General features: G+C 43.3%; 1 protein-coding gene and 1 pseudogene across 1 annotated transcript in view; one reads left to right on the plus strand and one right to left on the minus strand.

The window, feature by feature from the left end:
* The window catches only part of LOC144828497 (uncharacterized), a 63,909-nt gene that overhangs the window by 4,695 nt on the left and 44,093 nt on the right, over positions 1 to 15,121 (plus strand). The window lies entirely within an intron of this gene.
* LOC144758458 (uncharacterized) lies at positions 814 to 2,229 on the minus strand (annotated as a pseudogene).

Genomic DNA, 15,121 nt, shown 5'->3' on the forward strand with positions numbered 1-15,121 from the left:
GTGAAGGTGGCACCAGAGGATGGTTGACAGATGTGAGTGGGGAGAACATTTTAGGATGGGGAAAGTGTAGTATTGTTTTGGACTGTCATGAAAACCTGCCCCGAGGATGTATGTGTGAAACTAAACATTTTACAAAGCAATAATAGTCCCTACTACAAATATACAATACCACTATTACCACCTACGTGGTTATTAATTCAAAGCATAATATTCATCTAAGCCAAAACGCAATTCAAAGTACATCAGTAGATTACTGCACTATATAACATCAAGGCAAAAATTACTTAAAAACATCAAATTTTATTATAAAAAAGAGGGATTAGACTCCACATAAAAACAAGCACTGGCGTTGCCAATATGTTTCGCATTTGGAAAGTTGGAGCTATTGGTTTTGTAAATGACATTTTATATTTATATATCGTTATTGGCATTGTCAATAACCATATATAAATATAAAATGTCATTTACAAAACAAATAGCTCCAACTTTCCAAAGGCGAAACCTATTGGCAACGCCAGTGCTTGTTAAAATATTGTCCTGGATTTTTGAATTTGAAAAGTAAAAACTGGATATTCTGGGATTTTCTTTGGATCTAAAGAAAAATTGTTTTGGGCAAAGATTGGAGTTGATGACCAATGGTGACTCAAGGATTATTAAGCAGTTCCATTGCGTTCAAAAAAAGAAGACAGCTAAAGGTAGGAACCCCAACTTTCCTTTTTTTTTAGAGAAAAATATTTTAAAAAATTCCAATCGAATTGTTGACTGAAGAAAAAATGGCAAGTAAAACCATATTGAGGTTAATATTTTTAATTTTCAGTAATGTAAAACGTAAGCAATACTTTCAAGGTAGTCTGAAGCAACCATCAACGAAAATAGTTGTATTTTAGCCAATAGTCTCTCAGACATTTCTCTGCTTCTTTTCGAAATCCGTGGATTCAGACTACCTGAAAGTGATTGCGCTAGTCTCATTTCCTGGAAAATTTGTTCCTTTTTCAAAATTTCCAGAAAATTATATATATTAGGATGATGTCTACCTACTGTTTTATTAAAAGAATTATGCCAACCCCTCAATTGCATTGTTTGTTTTGACACCACCTTCCAAGAAGGTTGAATAGCAGTTCCACCATTCAATAGGATACTTGGTTTTCCACCTGCGACCCGACCCGCTTAGATGGCCAATCCAGGTATCCTCACAATAATTTAAAATTTGTGCCAATTTTTCTTCATTTTGGGTATAAAAATCTGATTCAGTAATTGCAGTGTAGTACTCATCTACACTCTCAGGTGGTACAAAACACAATGCTGTTAGTTTCTTTAACTCAAATTGTAATTTGCTGCTTGACAAATATTCCTCAACCAAGGATGATTTCTGTATTTTGCACAAACAAGCCTGCGAAAAGTGAAAGAAACATCCTTGAACTTGCGTTTCAGGGTATAATTTTGTGATTGTAGTAATCATCGCCAATTCAAAATCAATTATTACTTTTGCAGGACTTTTATTCATGTTTCTGGTTTTTAATACTGACAAAAATTCAGTGTACGTAGAAGAATGTTTGTCAGGCAGCAAAGCATAGATTAGAGGGACTGTGGTGTTATTTATGTTAGCATGAACAGTGTAAATTTGAGAAAATGGATGGGGTGTTGATTTGAAAGTCCCATCCATCATCCAAATTGGACTGTTCACAAGAGTTAAAATGGTATGGTTAGTGCTAAAAATTAAAATTCTTTTTAGTAAATCTCTATTATCATATAAAAGAAAGGATTCATTAGAGAAAGTTATCAATAAATTACTAGGGATGTTAATATCTTCAAAATTACGATGTGTTATTGGGTGTGGATTACTTGACACTTTTCTCTTTGAACCATCCGCCTACGGTTGGGGATGAAGGGCATGCTACCTGCAACATGCAACGGTATGTTCTGAGCCACTTCCCCCAGTATTGTTCCACAATTTTCATTTGAGGTGTGTGCGAGAAGTTTGATCTGTTGGACATTTTCTCTTACTTCTATTTCCATTGCAGAGGCAGAGTGGTTATGCTCTGTTGTCCTAACCACGGTTTCTTCCAGAGTAACCGCTCTGCCTGTGCAATGGGAAGAGAAGTATTGCACACACCTCCAATGACATCTGGGTTCAACACTTTTATCTTTACAATAGAGGTACCCACCATACTTTAGAAGGTTATTCCCTGTCCGAGATTATACATACGATGCACGGTTGCTGCTTGACATTGTTGATAAATCTGTTTGAATGTAAAAAAAATATATTTCTATCAGATATCATTTCTACGCATGTTGCTTAATGAACATACAACATATTTCTGAGAAGTTATCTATGCTTATTCTAGGAAATGATGGATAGATGGGCGGTGTGGGTGGTCTTCCCCAAAAAGACCCATACATTTACATCGCTATTATGGGTAGATGGGGGGTGTGGGGGGTCTCCCCCCACAAATACGCATGCTATTTAAACGTATTGATGGGTAGATGGGGTGTATGGGTGGTCTTCACCAATAAAGATGCATGCCTTTACAACGTTATTATAGGTAGATGGGGGCGTGGGGGGTCTCCCCCCACAAATACTCATTTATTTATATGGTTAACATTTGAAGATGGGGGGTGTGGGGAGGAGTTCCCCCCACAAATATGCATTTATTTATAATGTTAACATTGCAAGATGAGGGTGTGGGGGGTCTCCCCCCACAAATACGCATTTATTTATAATGTTAACGTTGGAAGGTGGGGGGTCTCCCAACACAAATACGCAAGCTATTACCATGATATTATGGGAAGATGGGGGGGTGGATCTCCCCCCCACCCCTCCCCCCCAAATTCATTAGATTTAAAAAATAATACAAATTTGGGGGAAGGTAAGCGTTTGAAAAGCATGCATAAATCATAAAACGTTCTAAAAGAAAAGCCATGGTAGTCGCATGCAAGGTTTTTAAGACTCATTTCTAACTTATAGCTGTACTTACTTTGTATATATGTTTGATATTCCGTAGTTTCTTGAAGGATATTATTTGGTTGTCGTAATCAAGGAGATGTAGATTTGCTATTTTGGAATAGGTTTCTGTGAATAGAATAGAAATGGTACAAAAAGTTGTAATATTTTTTAACATGTGATCTGTGTTGACTTTCTGGGTGATTTGCTTGTTTTGCTTTGGTCTTTAGTCTCTATCTATTTTAAAAATTCATGGTTGTTAAGTCTTAGGGGGTCATTAGGTTGGCGGGCGGACTTTCCGTCTGCCTTGGTCCCTCCATTGGCGGCGGGGAAGTGGGTGGCGGGTGGGGTCGGATCACGGGTGGATCGCCGCCGCCACGCAGGCGGTGGTGATCCGCCCGTGATCCTAATGGGCCCCTTATTATTTTCTCATTATATTCTTTTTTTAATTCTTAAAAAAGCTTGAATTTTGTTGTTTCAGAATCACTGTTACGCTCTTTTTTCATTTGTACTCACTCTTTTTTAAATTTGTAAAAAAACGTGGTAATGGTTTTGTAACTTAAAGCATGTTTGAGCTTAAAAAATTTCTTATAAATATAGGCATGGTAGTAGCATACAATGTCTTGGTTTATAAACCTTTTTTGTCTATTTAATTTAATAGAGATTTGCTGGTACTTACCATGTATATCTCTTTGTGTTCTTGTAAATTCCTTTAGTCCCCTGCTTGGTTGTTTGAATCAACTCAACGTTGGTTTTTGTAAGGATTACATTTCTGAAAATAGAATAGACATTGTACAATAAGTGATTGTATTCAGAGCTGTTCTGTGTTGACTCCCTGGATAAGTTGCATTATGATTTGGTTCACACTCTCTATGTTGCTTTTTTTCAGGGTATATAAGTTTTGGTGTACTCATACTATCTCCTTTTATTTTGTTCATACGCTAGTTTTATGTTGTTTCTTTATCCTTGTTATACACTTGACCTTTTTTGGTACTCTATCCATGCTTTTGTAAATGAAAGAATCTTTATCAACTGTTTTTTTCACACATTTTTGGAGGGCATTTTTTCAATGCATGTTTTTATTTTTCTACATGCTTTTCTCAACGCATGCTTTAAGGGAAATAAATATTTGTTGTTAAGTTAAAATTGGGGGTCTCTCCTCTAAAACTTGGTGTTTAAAAAAACAAACATTGCGTTGTATTGGTATGCGTTGTCTAAGCATGTTTTATTAAAAACATGTCTGGAAAAAAGGCATTGCATTGGCATACAATGTGTTGATCACAGACTATATAATTATGTAGGTATTTTTCTGTACTTACTTAGTATTTCTCTCTGTTCTTTTTGTAGATCCTTATAGTCTGCTGCTCTTTGGTTTAATCCAAGGAAATTCAGGGTTTTTTTCGGATTTGAATTCTGAAATTTAAAAATACATTTTAAAATCTCTTTTGACTTTAATAGTGATTTTCTTTTTCATTTTTATTGTCACTGTCTAAAATCTCCGTACATTGCTTTCTTGTTTGTTTGTTTGTAAGGATACATTTTATCAAAATTCAAAAAACTTACCATGCCTTTTTTTTGGAATCTCTTTCTTTGAGGGTCTGCACTTTCCTTGTCCTTTCCTGTAGTTTAATTCAGAAATATTTCTGCAATTTTAAATAAATCAAAATATTTTGATTCTCATTCATCTACCTTTCATTTTTTTAAAGCATACATTTTGTTTTATTTTTATAAAATATTTAAAGAGTATATTTTTTAATTTGATTTAAAAATAAAAACATAATATTAATTAATGTTAACATACTTGTTGTTTACGGTTGTCTCTGCATTCCTCGACATCTCAAATTATTATTTTTGTGCTAAGTAGTGTATCTGTCATTTTAAATGAATAAATAAATATAATTTTGTTTGAATTATTTAAAATGTGAAATTTTATAAAATATTAGTTTTTTTAAGGAAGAGAGAGCAGGATATTAAGAGGACGTGGGTAGATCATTGCTCTTCCTATGTTTTTTAAAATGTACATTCTTGAATTCTATACACGTTTAAACACCTTGAAAAGATTAATGTTTAAAACATTTCTTTAATTGTTGATGTTGCTTATTAATCCTGTCTTGACCACGTACTTTGGCAAACTTTGACTGTATTCAACATATTTAAAAATTAAATTTCTCTAAATAATTCTTTCATTTCCTAACTCAGTTCACGTTGTTGGTTTAAAGCTGTGGTTCCCAAAGTGTGCGCCGCGGCGCCCTGGTGCGCCGTGATTAGAAGTCACAGGCGCTGCGGCGCAGGATGTGGGTCGTGGACCCTTCCTTTGTGCTGCCAGGTCACTCTGCATCTCAATTAGTGATTGATGGAGAAAGCCTTTCATTCTCACACGTGGCAGACATTGGTCCAGGGCACGCATCTCCCTGTGTTTTCTTCTCGCTCCTATCTGGACTGTTTCTCTGTGCCCGGTGCAGCAGCCTGTCCTGTTTCTCTCAGCCCCTATGTAGCTGACTGTCCTGCTTCTGGGACCCTGTGGAGCAGCCTGTTCTTTTCTGTACCCCGGTGGAGCAGCCTGTCCTTTTCTGTGAGCCCGATTGTGCTGCCTGTCCTGTTTCTCTGCCCCCAGTGCAGTTCTTTCTCTGAGTCCAGTAAAGCTTCCTGTTCTTTTCTGTACCCCGGTGTAGCAGCCTGTCCTTTTCTGTGAGCCCGATTGCGCTGCCTGTCCTGTTTCTCTGCCCCCAGTGCAGTTCTTTCTCTGAGTCCAGTAAAGCTTCCTGTCCTGTTTCTGTGCCCAGTGGAGCAGCCTGTCCTTTTCTGTGAGCCCGATTGCGCTGCCTGTCCTGTTTCTCTGCCCCCAGTGCAGTTCTTTCTCTGAGTCCAGTAAAGCTTCCTGTCCTGTTTCTGTGCTCGGTGGAGCAGCCTGTCCTTTTCTGTGAGCCCGATTGCGCTGCCTGTCCTGTTTCTCTGCCCCCAGTGCAGTTCTTTCTCTAAGTCCAGTAAAGCTTCCTGTCCTGTTTCTGTGCCCGGGGGAGCAGCCTGTCCTTTTCTGTGAGCCCGATTGCGCTGCCTGTCCTGTTTCTCTGCCCCCCGTGTTCTCTGAGTCCAGTAAAGCTTCCTCTCCTGTTTCTGTGCCCGGTGGAGCAGCCTGTCCTTTTCTGTGAGCCCGATTGCGCTGCCTGTTCTGTTTCTCTGCCCCCAGTGCAGTTCTTTCTCTGAGTCCAGTAAAGCTTCCTGTCCTGTTTCTGTGCCCAGTGGAGCAGCCTGTCCTTTTCTGTGAGCCCGATTGCGCTGCCTGTCCTGTTTCTCTGCCCCCAGTGCAGTTCTTTCTGTGAGTCCAGTAAAGTTCCCTTTCCTGTTTCTGTGCCCAGTGGAGCTGCCTGTCCTGTTTCTGTGAGCCCGGGTAAGCGGACTGTCCGGATTCTCTGTGAATGAGTTCAGTGCATGTCTTCCTGTCTTGTCAATCTGTGAGTCTCTGAGGCTGCTGTTGCCCTATTTTTCTGCAAGGAGAGCCTGTCCTGTCTGAATGTGCCGTGTCCACAGTAGGCAGAATGTCCCACTGCCATGTACCCACTTGCACTCTACCTATGGAGAGCATTGGGTGGGTGGGTGCAGGGTTATGTGACTGGTGGAGAGCGGTGGGTGGGTGGTGCAGGGTCAGGGGCCTGGTGGAGAGCGTTGGGTGGGAGGGTGCAGGGTTGGGGTCCTGGTGGAAAGTGTTGGGTGGGTGGGTGCAGGGTCAGGAGCCTGGTGGAGAGTGTTGGGTGGGTACAGGATCAGAGGCCTGGTGGAGAGCGTTGGGTGGGTACAGTGTCAGAGGCCTGGTGGAGGGCGTTGGGCGGGTGGGTAGAGGGTCAGGGGACTCGTGGAGACAGTTGGGTGGGTGGGTGCAGGGTCAGGGGCCTGGTGGAGAGCGTTGGGTGGGTGGGTGCAGGGCCAAGAGCCTGGTGGAAAGTATTGGGTGGGTGGGTACAGGGTCAGAGGCCTTGTGGAGACCGTTGGGTGGGTGCAGCGTCAGGGGCCTGGTGGAGAGGGTTGGGTGGGTGGGTGCAGGGTCAGGGGCCTGGTGGAGACCGTTGGGTGGGTGGGTGCAGGGTCAGGGGCCTGGTGGAGAGCGTTGGGTGGGTAGGTGCAGGGAGAGGGGCCTGGTGGAGAGCGTTGAGTGGGTACAGGATCAGAGGCCTGGTGGAGAGCGTTGGGTGGGTACAGGGTCAGAGGCCTTGTGGAGGGCGTTGGGCGGGTGGGTGCGGGGTCAGGGGCCTGGTGGAGAGCGTTGGGTGGGTGCAGGTTCAGGGGCCTGGTGGAGAGCGTTGGGTGGGTGGGTACAGAGGGTAGAAGGGTGCAAGGCAGAGGGGAGAAGGGTGCAAGGCAGAGGGGAGAAGGGTGCAAGGCAGAGAGGAGAAGGGTGTAAGGCAGAGGGGAGAAGGGTGCAAGGCAGAGGGGAGAAGGGTGCAAAGCAGAGAGGAGAAGGGTGCAAGGCAGAGGGGAGAAGGGTGCAAGGCAGAAGGGAGAAGGGTGCAAGGCAGAGGGGAGAAGGGTGCAAGGCAGAGGGGAGAAGGGTGCAAGGCAGAGGGGAGAAGGGTGCAAGGCAGAGAGGAGAAGGGTGCAAGGCAGAGAGGAGTAGGGTACAAGGCAGAGGAGAGAAGGGTGCAAGGCTGAGGTGAAGTAGGGTACAAGGGGAAGGGGTAGAAGGGTGCAAGGTGGAGGGCGAGAAGGGTGTAAGGCAGTGGGGGAAAGGGTGCAAGGGGGATGGTAATGAAGTTAAAAATGTGCCCCCCCTCCCCCAAAACATTTCTGTGGATGCCCATGATCAGAGTCCACCTCACGTAAACTTCTTGTAACGCCACAGAGCTCCTTGAGCCTTTCTCTAGCCTGGTTACTTTTAGTGGGAGTGCTTTAAGCTACTCTATGATGGTGTTGTATGCATTGAGATGTACTTTATAAGATCTTTGTGATGGCAAATAAGGTTTTATGACAGTGATGGCTACTCTCTGAATCCTTCATCACGTCTAGGCTTGATTCTTCATGTAGACCAGTGGTTCTCAAAGGGTGCGCCGCGGCACCCCGGTGTGCGGGTAAAAAAATGGTGGGGAGCCACGGCCAACTGCCAATTAGGTCAAGGGAGCCACGGGTCAAAAAAGTTTGGGAACCACTGGTTTAAAGTGTTTGTAATTTAATTACCTGTTTATGCCAGTAGATGGCACTGTTGCGTTGCTTTTCTCTTTGGTGAAGCCTTTCTCTCCTCAATGCGTCCGTACTCTCTTGCTTTCACAGTTGAGATGACTGCAAAATGGTGGATATCCATTTTTAGGTCGAGCTGACGTTAGCATTCATGCGAAGCATGAATGCTGTCAGCTCGACAACTAATGTGATCCGTTTTCAGGAGAGTGGACACCAAAGTGTTACGAGCGTTTTCAGTGTCGGATTTGACCTCGGGAGCGAGCGTCTGGTAGCTGCGCATGCGCAAAGCCGCTGCGCATGCGCAAAGCCCTTGCTCACACACAGGCAGCCCCCACCTCTCTGCATGCACGCACGCACACACACACACACACACACACACACTCAGGCGCGCGCATGCACACGCAGGCATACAGCACCCATACAGGCACACATACAGGCACACTATCCCCTACCTCGCATTCTCTCTCAATCACACACAGTCACGCATGTGCACACACGTTCCCTCGTGCACACACGCACACACTCCCCCCCCCCCCCACGCATACAAACAGGCACGCACGCACTTTACATCAGCCCTGGGCCCCACTCACCAACTGCGCTCTTCCGGTGGGGCTCCTCACGGCGCGTCTCCATCTAAATCGGGGCTCCCTCAGGTCAGAGGAGCCCCGCAACAGGCGCCACACTCCTCCTTCTCCCCGGCCCCCTCCTGGGGACCCGGGCTACACCGGACGGCAGGGCGCTCCATGCGCCGGCAGCTCGCGGACCTGGGGAGGCGGGACTTCCGGTCGGCCGCGAGCGGATTGGCCGGCCGGCCAAGAGCTTCCGGGTCCGTCTGCAATGGCGGTCACGAGGCATCAAGACTACTGAAGTGCTATTCGCACATGCTGGGTAAACAAATGTATTGCACGTAGAGCAGAGCTTTCCAAACTCTGTGTCGCGACACGGTACTGTGTCGCCTGCCATGTGCAGGTGTGTCGCGCCATGAAGTGCTAGAATACGCACCGACCACTAGATGGCAGCCTAACAGCGGTGAGTGTATTGATCGAAGACTGTCGTTATCTGATCGGGGCAGGTTGGAAAATTGCACCATGTTTAGGAATAAGGGTGATGAGCAGGAGGCTAGCGGTAAGAATGGAGTAGCAGTAGTTAGTATCACCTCACATTATCAAAACGTCGAGAATCACAAGCTCACACCCCCTCCGTGTCTGATTCCTCCGGCCCACACAGTTTCCTCCGAGACCGCAGTACTGTGCCGGGCTCTCTGTCCGTAGCCCAGACTATAAACTCTCGCACCGTCTCAGTTTCTTTGTCCCCCAGGGCCCAGGTTGCCTTCAACCCCCTCATTCCTCTGCATCAAGGTAGGCCCACAGCTTTCAAGCGCCAGCAGCACCCGCAATCCAGGCTGCAGCAGCATATACGAGATCCAACCCCCAGGCCCAGATAAACACTTGTAAAGTAACCAACGTCACACCCGCTCCGTGTCAGATTCCTCTGGGGCACTGCCCACACAGCTTCCTCCGAGACCGGACAGTGAACCAATAATGATCTCCTCACCTCAAAAATGGACCAACGTCAGAGAGTTAGTAGCAATGATAAGATGGGAACATGTCCCGGTTCCGGAGCATGATCCACTGATAACCACGCACATTCAGCAGGCATCAGATGATTTAAAAATCGTTAAGTTCTGACACTTTAACGTGGTCTCAGCTTGATTCAGCTACTTCTATAACCAGTACCAGAGCAGAGGTACTCATCTCATTCAGAAACAACACGGTTTCAGTTACTTGCAGTGAAAACATTCCTCTCTGAATATATTTTCATTCTCCACATGCATAATAGTTTTTTAATATGTTAAATATTCTAGGGTACAGAGAGTTTACCTAACTCTCCATTCACAATCTACTTTCTGTTTACGTTTGTCAGTGACAAAATAACAAAAGAAGGCAACTGAAACACAATAACAGATGTCAATACTGAAGCAGCAATGGATAACTGAGCCTTTTGGGAACCCAATCATGGAAGATGAATTTCTGGTCTTGCTATGTTACTCTTCGGTAGCGAATTTATAGTGTCGATGGCAGGAAGGTGTTTTAAATCTCCAAAAAGCAGCTAAGTATTGGCTCAAAGAAAGGTTAACGCCCCTGAGCAGCATATCCAACAACATAAATGCACAATGACACCCTGCAGTTGTAATGTGCACCATATTAAGTGTAACAAATATATTCAGTTGAAAAACAGAAAAAATACCAAAGCAGCAACAACATAGAGTGTGCAGTAAAAGGAAACACAAGCACTTGACACAGGCTTTAGAACAATGGAAACTGTTAATGCTTCTAAACGGACGACAGCTAGCATTAGTGAGAATTACATACATGATATGCTTTCAATCACTGCAGTATGGTACACATTTAGACATAAAGGCTACTCTGGTTCCTAGGAGCCCTATAAGAAGCCTAAATAAACTAGTGAACAATACATACAGCGGTTTAAAATTTACAGCGTTCAACATTAGAGGCCTAGGCATTGGCACTTCCTATATTAGGATTCAGATATCATTTTTTCTACGATCTGGCAGCTGAGTTTTAGCACTTGCTATTTTACCATTTACATCAGCAAATCTAGAATATCTTGTGGCTTTTCTGATGAACGCTGAAACGCACGTTGAAGAGCCATCATATAGCCACCATCATTTTTGATCATATTTCTTTGTCTTTATTATACCATTGAGTGTATAATTTATGTGACTGTCCAATTCAGTTCATCACACTAATTTCATGGTGTTAGTTTGGTTGTTTATGTTTAGATCCTGAAACAATCAAAAGCCGTAGGCTGCTACCGCTATTGTAAAAAAACACTCGCTCGCTCACTGCACTCCATTACCGTGTCGCGTAATGACGCATGTTGAAAAAGTGTGTCACCAACATGAAAAGTTTGGAAAGCTGTGACGTAGAGACTGGAGGCTTTGCCAGCCACAGGTATCCGTCCCCGTTAATAGTATTTCTCTCCTTATTTAACCGTCCTATCTAAGGTTCTACTCTAAGCTGTGTTGAGATGCGATCTCTAGGCAAGCCGGAAGGTCAAAGGGTGTTTACAGACATGGCACCACGTGTACGGCAAAAAATTACACCGAACTGTCCTGCCGAGCACTTAGAAATACATCGCATTGTAGATAAAATAAGTGCGAGTTACCTCTTTAGTCTCCTTCATTAGTGAGCGCATTGCCTACCATCTTCCAGAGGCTTCCTTTCATGTCGGAATATCCCAGGGTCTAGTAAATAGTTCCCAGTGCTGCCTTTGTGTTGTGTTGTTTCATTGCAAACAGCTGATGTGAATAACTCGCACCACCTTCTCTCCTTATTACCGCAGTGATTAGCCTTTTGCTTTCTTACGGAATAGCTCGTGCACCTCTGTGTCGCGGCTGGTGTGAAGGTGGTACATTCAGCTCAGAATCAGAGCTAGCACTGCAGTCTCTTATAGGGAGCGATGGGATGACGTAGTAACTCTGTTTATTATTATTTCACAAGGCTGCACTAGTCCCCTTGTGCACCTCTGTGTCGCAGATGGTGTGAAGGTGGTACATTCAGCTCAGAATCAGAGCTCACACTGCAGTCTCTTGTGGGGAGCGATGTTTTTTTCCCTAAAAACCCCGGACTCAAAACAGCTCCCTGGCATCCCTCCCCTTCCCATCCACTGCCTCTCGCTCCTTTCTACCTTCTGTCTCTGCGCCTCTTCTGTTATTTCTTAACCTACGCTTCCTCCCTCATTTCTTCTCCGCCCTCCACTCTCTCAATGCGTTTGCCTTCATCTGCCTCCGGTGATGAGTGAGTCCTGTTATTCGTTCTCTCCCACTCACCGGCGTCGCCCCAACAACTGGTTCAAATATGTTCTCTCAATGTTTCAAGCTTTATTACAAATGTCACAAAAAGATGTTTATATTGCACTTCTGTTCTTGTATTTTTGGCACAATAAAATACACTGAACATAATCTTCACAAAAGTTATTTACAAAAGTTTAAGCTATTGCCATTATAAATTACAATAACTTGTAAATATTAATTATTTAAAAAAAATAAAAGCCATTGTTATTTGTAATATCAATACATCTTAGTCACGTAAATACAATACATATTACATTTCAAATGCTATAGGTGTCACATTTGCGAAAGTTAAAACTATTGGCATTGTAAATGACAAAACTATTAATTTTGCTATTTTCAAAACCAACACATAAATAAAAAAATTGTCATTTACAATACCAATAGCTCAAACTTTCCTAATGCGAGACCTATTGCATTGCAAATGCTTGTTTTAAATGGTCTTGAATGTTCTATACATGTATTTTCATTGAAAATATGTTTTACAATGCTTTTAAAAAATAATCTTTTATGTGTGAATATTGTTGACGTTTTAACAAAGTGCTTTTTCTTTTACCTTTCTAATTCGTTATTCCGCCATTTTAGTGTACATTGCAGTCAGCTGTATTAAAATAGATGATGGACTAGAAATTAAGTGGTGCAGTGTGAATTAACACTCTTTTCAACTCTTTTTCTGTTTTTTGAAGTATGACTTTTCAATCTCAAAAATGCTTATTTATGCACATCTCACCTTAAAAAATAATGGTTTCATTGTGCTTCACTCTGCTTTACTGTTTATGCAGAATAAATAACAGCTTGTAACGTATTTATTTTAATTAACAAAATGGCATTATTTGGGAATGTGCATTTTAAGCTAATGATTTTCGTTGTTAGGAAGCAGTTGTTTAAAAAGTAGTGGTTAAATACAGTTCGTGGTTTTGCTTTCGTTAATGAGGAAGTCGTGGTTTAGGCAGTAGTTGTTAGGTCATACATTCAGTATATCTATATCTACCGTATTTATAGACACATAGTAACCTATAAGTCACTCCTATGGTGTGATATAGCTACTGTTTATCTACATACTGTGTTAAGTTAGCATAGGCTTATTAAATGTTTAAACGCCATTTTTTCCTTTTGCTGCTTCTGCACACGATACATAATTGTTGATTTAGCTTTCAACCTAGAAGAGCGTTGTGATTTACATGAGAATAATATGTTATTGCTCTCATATCAGCTTTGCTTAGTAAACTATGTCTGTACAGAGAGTGCTGAAGCTATAAGGATAACACGACACAGATTGTTGTGAGAACTGATCTCCGCACCTTCATAGACATAACATAAGTGCAGCTCCTGCCAAATTCTGGCTTTAGGCGCGTTTTATATTGCTTTGCTTAGAGCACACATACACACTTGATGCGGTTCGCATGCAGAGAGCTGGTGGAAGCTGATGTGATCTCTTCATACTAGGATCTTGAGGTATGGGCCCGCCCTGCTAAAACCCAAAGAGACCTTCTTAGATATTAATATAATATGCTAGTTAGGGAGGGTGAGAATTAGGTGTGGTTAACGCTTATTCATTTCAGCATAATAGCATGCTGTCACCTTTTGCTTTCTATGGACTAGTAACTGCTGATAACTTTGCTTCTGATAATGTTTCCTTGTATTATCTAAGATACTGCGTTTGAGAAAACGGCATTAGTAAATAAATATTTCAAATGTGCACGTGTCCTCATTTACTCCACGTTCTGGTTTGAAATTATTGTATAACGAAAGAGTGCTCATGTGTTCCACGTGACCTGAGGTATTGTAAGTTCATGTTCTGGTTTGTCTAAGCATTGGGAGTTTTGTTATGACCAATGAGACACTGTAGCTAGCTCGGTAAGGGGATTTTGGGTACTGAGGTGAGTTTTGGGGCACCCTAATTCACTGAGGTTCCAAATCTCTATGCACAGTTCTGTAGGAGAACAGAATCCCTGCGACATGGCGCCCATACGTTGGTAGTCTTATATCATGACACTTGAGTAGTATATCATTCAATCCTTAACCCCTTCACTGTCGTTTCCGGAAAACGGTGGTGTCGGAAAAAACCTACCTATTTTTGAAATAGGTCTTTTCAAGCTTGAATCTTTCTAAAACAGTTTCCTTGGATTACTACCCAGTTGTGCTACAAAGTTTGCTTTGTTTATCTACGTTTTTATACGTTCCTGTGTAATCATGGCCCAGCCTGTGGACATTCCGCAGCATAGTCGCATTGCGGTGCGTAACCATTTACAGACTTTTCAAGGCCCATTGTGAGGCTTGGCTGTGATTTTGGTGGTGTGTGAGGATGCAGCTTACCCTTACGAACTGTTTTATTTGTGGGTGACGTTTCCGGCAGTGGACGCTAATTCTGGTGTGTTCCACAACTACACTCCCTCACATGTACCGAATGAATATACTCCGTACAGGGCACTGGAAATACCTATTGATCATTGGCAGCATCGCGTTTGGTTTGGTGGCGCCCTACCCCAATCTTTAACCGCTCCGAGGTTAGGTCCTTTGTCCATTCCAGGCGCAAATTGGGCTGTTTTGGCTGGATTTACCCCTCATCCGAATCACGGCGCTTGTACCCTGGCGGAGGTTCGTAGATTACATGTAGTTTCAATTGCCGTGATACGTGCATTAGTGCAATACATAGGTCGTCATCTCCCGGGTGGACCCCCGGGGGGTCCGGCTCTTCCAGCGGAACATGGCGGTTTGAAGCTCAATCCGGTTATGGTCAATGCTGTGTTTGGTAAGCGCCCCGAGGAAAAAGATGACTTTCCTTTCTGGCTTGCCGAAAAATTTGACCAACTGGAAGCAGTATTTCCTAATACAACTCCTTGTGATAAACATAGAATCTTGACGATTAGTTTGCCGAAGGATTTAGCTCCCGAACTCGTTGACTGTGAGAGCTGGGGGAAAACTTTTGCGGCTGTTTATGCGAGGTGTTACGGCACCCCATCTATGGCTGTACTGCCTACGATCATTAAACGTGTTCAAGACGATCACGGACCGGAAGCAGCGGTTGAATTGGGTATGCGCCTGTGTGGCTCTTTTGAGATAGTTTGCGATCTCATACTTGCTAATGTCAAGGGGGACGCAGTGAACTTTCAGGTGGCTAATGCATTGGCAGCTATTCC

The sequence above is a fragment of the Lissotriton helveticus genome, chromosome 1_1 (assembly GCF_964261635.1).
Source record: "Lissotriton helveticus chromosome 1_1, aLisHel1.1, whole genome shotgun sequence".
Classification (NCBI taxonomy): domain Eukaryota; kingdom Metazoa; phylum Chordata; class Amphibia; order Caudata; family Salamandridae; genus Lissotriton; species Lissotriton helveticus.